Raw genomic sequence first — 5615 nt, 5'->3', positions numbered from 1 at the left:
GCATAAATCACGTTAATGAATTGAAAAGCGCACGCGCTCCGCTGTTTGATTAGGTCGCCAAACATAATGCCCGCACTGAAATACGGTAAGGCTCATACAATTACAGTGAAAATAAACTGACTTGTTAGGTACATTCAGGTTCATTATATTAATTCAAAACAATAGAGTTATAATTTTCTGTCAAATCTAGATTTTACCAGAATGACAAAAAATTAACCATACGAACTAAAAAGGTCGCTAAGTTGGATCAGGGCAAATATACCATCCTAGTCTGCATCTCACTTAACATCAAGTGCGATTGCAGTCAAATACCTGCCTTATTCTGCACAAAAAAAAGTCTACATGAATTAGAAAAAGTGTCAAGTGACTGTTCTGACTCAATAGTCCACTCTGTGTATAAAACATGTTAATTAGTGTAGGCAAATGTTTGGTATCATTATTGTGAACATGTTATTTTCTATCAACCGTTTACATTGGCAAGAAGCCAACGACTAAAATGAAGAGGAAATTACTTTTATTTCTATAACGTTATTTTCGGCAAAACCCGCAACGTCCGATATGGTCTAGTGGCTAGGATACCTGGCTCTCACCCAGGAGGCTCGGGTTCGATTCCCGGTATCGGAATTTTTTTTAACCCATACAGATTTTTGAGATAAAAATCCACTTTCACAAAATTATGTTAATGAGTAGCGAGTTTTTTAAATTCCGGGGTGTTGGAAGTCCACCAAAGTTTTAAGTTATTTGCATATTTGTTTGCTGACAACCCAGATTTAAATGGCTAAAATTATAAAAATGATCCCATGAAACATTATTGTCATTCGCAACGAAATTTATTTATGAAGAAATTCGTTACATGGGTGATTGTTTTTAATATGTAGTTAGTACATAGTTACTTACTTGGAAGAATACTTGCTATAAATTGTTTCATGTAAAACAAATGAAAGCACTAGATGACAGTTTAAGCTGGGTTGCACCATCTTACTTTAATTTTAACAAACGTCAAAAATCTGTCACACTCCATACAAAAATCACCGGTTATCGTTATAATTACGGTTAAAGTTAGGTGGTGCAACTCAGAGAGGGTTTCGTTGTTATTATGAAGATGTTAACCCAGCGTTACCTAACCGACTGATAGGCTACTTGCGGTTGATACCCGGCTCACGGGTGTCAGCACGCGATCACAGCTGTCTAGAACTAGATTAGGCCCTGAGATTATTAATTGTTTAATAAAGTTAGATTATTTATGTGTTTAAAGTGCATAATCTACATAGTTAAGATTAGCACCTTTTTGGTCCACCTGTGAACGTCCATTTCTTTGATTTTGAGTCAGCCTGTTCAATACATCTGAAAATAAAAAAATATGTAATAAAACATTACAATGTAATATGCAAGGGCCATAAAAATCTCACAAAACAAAAGACATCACTGACAAGTAGCGAATAAAATGAAGAGTCATTACGGAAAAAATTCGCCCATACACTTAACCAAATTACCAAAGATTAAGAAAACCGCAAAGGGGCCACGCGAATCGTTTAAGATACTAAAGCTAAGCGCCGTCAAGTTCGTTACCGTCCCTTGACAAGCGGAACGCGGGTTATCCGTAGGCTAAGTAATTTATCCGGGACTCTAGTTAACCGCCCTACATCCTCCCGGATTTAAAATAAGGACGCCATTAATATGCGCCGGGAGCGGCAAACAGCAACAAGCGTGCGCGAGAGCGCCACTGCAGAGGGAGCGGTAGGCACTTAATCGTGCCAGTTGTTCACAGTTCTCTAGAGTCTACACGAGTAAGAAAGAGGAGAAAATGTATGCATTTGATTCAAACTGAAATTCAGCGGTCACAGTGCATTTTCTAGATTTAAATAATTTGCCAATTACTTTTGTGTCAGAAGATCTTTTATCATGTCTATAGTGTTTTTAAAATGCAATTTGTTGGACTGGCTGCCTTTTGTTTTTATATGTTAAAAAAACTTCTGACTCTGTAGTCAGAAGTTACAGCTCTGTAGCTGTCGTTTAAAATGAATAAATACTTAGACCTGAAAAATTGAAATTAATACAGAGCAGACCTGCACTACTTATTTACACACTTACACTTTGTCATAACCATCACAATTATTACAAACAATAAAATATTGCAGGCACTTACCTGGAATTACCTGAAAGTATTAGGACACGACCTTCTGCCATATTGCTTACTCTTTGTCCCGCGAAGTTAAATAGAGACGCGTTCTAATTGTTTTATTGCCATTCGCTTCGCATCGCTCGCACGGTACGGACGTGCGCTCCGCCTCGCCCGCCCGCTCGCATGCGCTGCGCTCCGAGTTCCTCGAGCTTATCGCCTTCGCTCTGCGAGTCTTGTTTCTGTGGTGTTTTGTCACAATTACGTGGCTTGCCCGCGGCTGCGCTTGGGATACCTAACGGTGATAACGAACAAGCGTAGTTAAACGCCTTTCTAAAGGCGGTTCGGTTCGATTGGGAGCGACCGACAGTGCCTTTTTCAAGGCGCTGAAATTTCCTGCCGCCGCCGGTATATTAGGCTGTGAACCTTGGCCTCCTGGAAGGCACGTTTGAGAGGGTGAGGCGTTCCTCCTCGCCCTTGAGACACTCGGTTTCACAGTCTTTTCACTGCCGGGCGTGACCCCCCCTACCCCTCCCTATTTTCCATCCCTGAAGGAGCGTATCCCTGGTTGTTTTCGCGACCGGGGCCCTCCTGAAGGACTGCTAGGAGTAGGTACTCACCCTACGTCGCGGCGTTGCTACGTTGCGGCGTAGTTACATTGGTTAGGGCACACTTTTCCCACTCACCCCGCACGGTTTACACCGACTGTGCGGGACTTACACACCGCTATAACCACCGAGTTTCTTGCCGGCTCTTCTCGGTGGTTGCGACTTGCGAACCGGCGTAGATTCACGCGTCGCGAATACACCCTCCATGCCATGGACACGGAGGAACTATTAAAGTTCCTCCGGGCCACTCACCCGGAGGTCCTCTCCGGGTTTAAAGCCCACATACGGGCAAAGACCCTCGCAAGCTCCGTCTATGAGGAGCCTGCTTCCCCATCATGTCCCGAGGACGCCATGTGCGATCCTAACTCGGCCCCGCTACCAATCCCGCTCACGAACGACCACTCTATTATCATAGAGCACCAATCCCATGCACCCAGTAGGGACATGGATTGCGATTTTCCGGTCTCGGACGCTGACGACGATGGCTTCACCACCGTCAGTCGTTCGAAGAGGACCCGCAAATCCGCGGCCTCTCCCCCTCCTTCCCCCCCTGCGAAGGCGCTGAAGGCCAACTCGGGCCTCTCTCAGCTCTCGCAATCTTCCCAGCCCTCCGGCTCGCAGTCGAGCACCGGGCGGACTGCCAGAGTCCCCCCAGTCTTTGTCCAGGACAAGGCGTCCTGGAACATGATTTCCGGCGCGCTCAAGGAGCGCCACATCAATTTCTCGCACGCTAAGTCGTGCAACGTAGGCATTAAGGTGTCCTTGTCCACCTCGGACGAGCACCGAGCCCTAACACGTTTCCTCGATGAAAACCGTATCGGTTATCATACCTTCCCTCGCGAGGAGGAAAGGGAGCTGCGGGTTGTTATCCGTGGCCTTCCCAAGGAGCTAGACTCCGCCTCCATCTTGGCCGACCTCAAGGCACAAAACTTTCCCGTCAAACAGGTTCACCGTCTGTACAGGACTCGTACACGTGAACCATTTGACCTTGTCCAAGTAGTCTTGGACTATTCCAACGAAGCGAAATCGATTTTCAATTTGAAAACGGTTTGCTTCATCTCCGGGCTCAAAGTTGAGCCACCCCGAAAGCGCGGCGCTCCCGGCCAGTGCCACCGCTGTCAACATTACGGGCACGCTGCCCGTAATTGTCACGCCCGTCCTAGGTGCGTCAAGTGCCTAGGCGATCACGGCACAGCCGACTGTGTCCGTGACAAGGCCACAGCCACCGAACCACCGAGCTGCATACTGTGTGGTAGCCAGGGTCATCCTGCGAATTATCGCGGTTGTCCCCGGGCTCCACGCACTCAGCCGCGTGCCCCCATCCCCTCTGCACCCAGGCAGATCAATGCTACTCGCAACTTTGCGGTAGCAAGTGAGGCTCCTAGCCTCCGTCCCAATAGGCCCAATGCTTGGGCTAGGCCTCTGGCCTACACCCAGGCAGCCAGCCTTACTCCCGCACCCGCCCAAACAGCTGTGGCCCCACCCGCGCCCCAGCAGGCTCCTCAACCCCACCCAGCCCCTAAGGCTACGCCAAAGGCACCTACCCAACAGGCGCCTAACCCAAGTCCCCCTGCCCCTAAGGCACCAGCCCACAAAGTCCCGGCCCCTCAGGCCATGCCCCAGCCTTCACATTCACCTGCGGCTGACATTAAGTTGGTCAGAGACTTCTTTGGCCAAATTAATGTCGGCGAGATGTTTGTGATCGCCGCAAAACTGCGCGCGACTAATGGCGAAGGCAACATCATGGATAGGTTATCTATCCTCGCCGAACACGTAGACTTTTGCTACGCTATCTCCTCTTTCCACGCTCCGTAATGGCTAATCCCACCGCTAGGATCAAACCCCGGTCAATCACCTTAGCTTTTTTCAACGCTAACGGTCTTAGACAGCAGAAGGACGAGGTTACTCAGTTCCTTACCGACAACCAGGTCGACATCTTTCTGGTTCAAGAGACCCTCCTAACACCCTCTATTCGCAATCCTAGGATAGCGAACTACAATATCATTAGACACGATAGGCCCACACGTGGCGGCGGCACGCTTATTTATTATAAGCGTTCTCTGCACTGTGCTTTAGTCGATCCCCCTTCTCTCTCTAACCTAGAAGTCTCACTCTGTCGGCTAGCCATGACTGGACACGAGCCCATCCTCATCGGCTCGGTTTACCTCTCCCCGAACAAGACTCCCTTAAGGAGCGACTTTCAGGCCCTCTTTGCTATGAATAGTGCAGTCATTCTTGGCGGCGACTTTAATAGCAAACACACTCATTGGGGTTGCGTAACATCCACTGCCAATGGCAACATGTTAAGCGAACTCTCTGAGGAACTCATCTTTGACATCTTAGTCCCTATGACGCCCACTCACTATCCTTACAATGTCGAGCATCGGCCCGACATTCTGGACATGGCAATTCTAAAGAATATAGGCCTCCGCCTACACTCTATAGAAACCATGCACGCGCTCACTTCTGACCATCGCCCGGTCGTACTACAACTAGGCTCTCCTGAGTCTACACCCACTATGAAGACAGTTGTGGACTGGGACAAACTCAAGGTAAAACTTGGGAACTGTCAGAGCCCACAACTGTCCTCAATCCCCGACGATATAGTTTCGCCTCACGAAACTATTCACGCGATCGATGCGCTCACTAGTCACATCTCGGTCGCCATCGGCGACTCGTCTAGGCAAGTGCCTGCGATGGCTAACCACCGTCTCAGGTTGCCGGACGATGCGCGAGAACTATTGAGGGCAAAGAACGCAGCCACTCGCGATTATGACGCTTATCCAACCGAGGAAAACAGAGTCCGCCTACGTTCCTTACAGCGCGCTGTCAAGGCTCGTATCGCGGAACTCCGTAACAATCAGTGGGATGATCTACTTAAAGAAATC

At 48.3% G+C, this 5615-nt stretch overlaps 1 non-coding gene across 1 annotated transcript; it reads left to right on the top strand.

Moving 5' to 3' along the window:
• Nucleotides 1-552: 552 nt before the first annotated feature.
• On the top strand, nt 553-624 carry Trnae-cuc (transfer RNA glutamic acid (anticodon CUC)). Its single transcript has one exon. It is a non-coding gene; the product is annotated as a tRNA-Glu (tRNA).
• The last annotated feature ends 4991 nt before the right edge of the window (nt 625-5615 follow it).

The sequence above is a fragment of the Ostrinia nubilalis genome, chromosome 3 (assembly GCF_963855985.1).
Source record: "Ostrinia nubilalis chromosome 3, ilOstNubi1.1, whole genome shotgun sequence".
In the NCBI taxonomy this organism is placed as follows: domain Eukaryota; kingdom Metazoa; phylum Arthropoda; class Insecta; order Lepidoptera; family Crambidae; genus Ostrinia; species Ostrinia nubilalis.
Note: the sequence above shows the minus strand (reverse complement) of the source record. Positions and strands in the feature narration are given on the sequence as shown.